We start from the raw sequence: 1260 nt of genomic DNA, 5'->3' as shown, positions 1-1260 counted from the left end.
AACGTGCAAAAGCTTGAATAGAAACGTGAGCCCCACCTCCAAGGAGCCATCTACCTCAGGTAATGTACATCTCCAGGTGACCTGGTGTAACTACAGGGGTGTCACCTGCCTGAGACCCGCCAGCCTGAAGGCCACAGAGCACTCAGCTGAAACCTTGAAATCAGGCTTGCAAAAGTAGTCCTGTTTGTGAAATGAGTGATTTAAAAAAAAACCCACATCATTGAAAACCCTTTAAGTATGTCTTCTAAGAAGCTGTCCATATGGGAAAAATTTTACAAAAAAAGGGAAGAAAGAACAAAGTCTTCAGAAATTTGGGAAACATTTTGGCAGATGTTTCAGAACCTTAAAGTGGCTTCAGCCAGGGTAAGTGAACTCGTAAATGCATTTGTTTTTGTATATGTTTTAAATTTTATTTTTCAATTATTTTTTTTTTTCAGAGTCCTCTGAGGCATTTTATTTGCATGTACGTATAACATCCCTAGAAAAAGAATCCAAGGATTTTCCCTCCTGTGTGTTTTCATCTTGCTTCTTCATGGTTCATGATGTCAGCTGAGGTTGTCAGTACAATGAAACCCAACTGGTGGGATGGGAGCAGGTTTTACTGCCATTTTTCTAGATCTTTGAGTCGCACATCAAATCTGGGGCTGATTGCTCCACACTTATTTAGCCTGCCTGTGAGGTTCACAACGATTTTGCCAGCCCTGTGAACATCGATGATTTCAAATTCACCATCACAGAAACCTGACGATGACTTTGGAGGATGGCTTAATAAGAACCTGGTGTTTGCCTCTCTTTTTGGCATTGTTGACATTCTTGAGAGCATCAGCCGGGACATTCATGTACACCATTATGGCAGCACGGAAAGATGGTGGGAAGATACATTTTTTATTAATAGAAATGTATTTTCTCCTCACCCCCACCAAAATGATGTTGAAAAGTATTTAAAAGAGCACAGGCCCCTACTTCAGAGGAACTCTAACATACGTGCACTTTGAGATGTATCCGCTTGGAGAATGTTGGCTGTAGCACTGTTTTTAGGCATGAAAATTTGTAAACAACCCAAATGCCATCAGCAGGACCATGGATAGATAAATCATAGTGCATATGGCAGGTGTCCATGGCATGACGACCTCCTTAGTTAAAGTGAATGGTTCTATGTGTTGACATGCAAAGACCTGAAGAAAAATGTGGAGTAAGAAAGCAAGCTGCAAGTTTGCAGCCACATAGATGGACCTAGAGATTGTCACACGGAGTGAAGTA

At 41.3% G+C, this 1260-nt stretch overlaps 1 pseudogene; it reads right to left on the bottom strand.

Annotated features, from left to right (window-relative positions):
- Nucleotides 1-478: 478 nt before the first annotated feature.
- Nucleotides 479-851, bottom strand: LOC136135050 (small ribosomal subunit protein uS8-like; annotated as a pseudogene).
- Between the last annotated feature and the right edge of the window lie 409 nt (nucleotides 852-1260).

This window comes from Phocoena phocoena, chromosome 15 (assembly GCF_963924675.1).
Source record: "Phocoena phocoena chromosome 15, mPhoPho1.1, whole genome shotgun sequence".
Taxonomy (NCBI): Eukaryota; Metazoa; Chordata; class Mammalia; order Artiodactyla; family Phocoenidae; genus Phocoena; species Phocoena phocoena.
The sequence above is the reverse complement of the archived record's forward strand: the minus strand, read 5'-3'. Positions and strand labels throughout refer to the sequence as shown.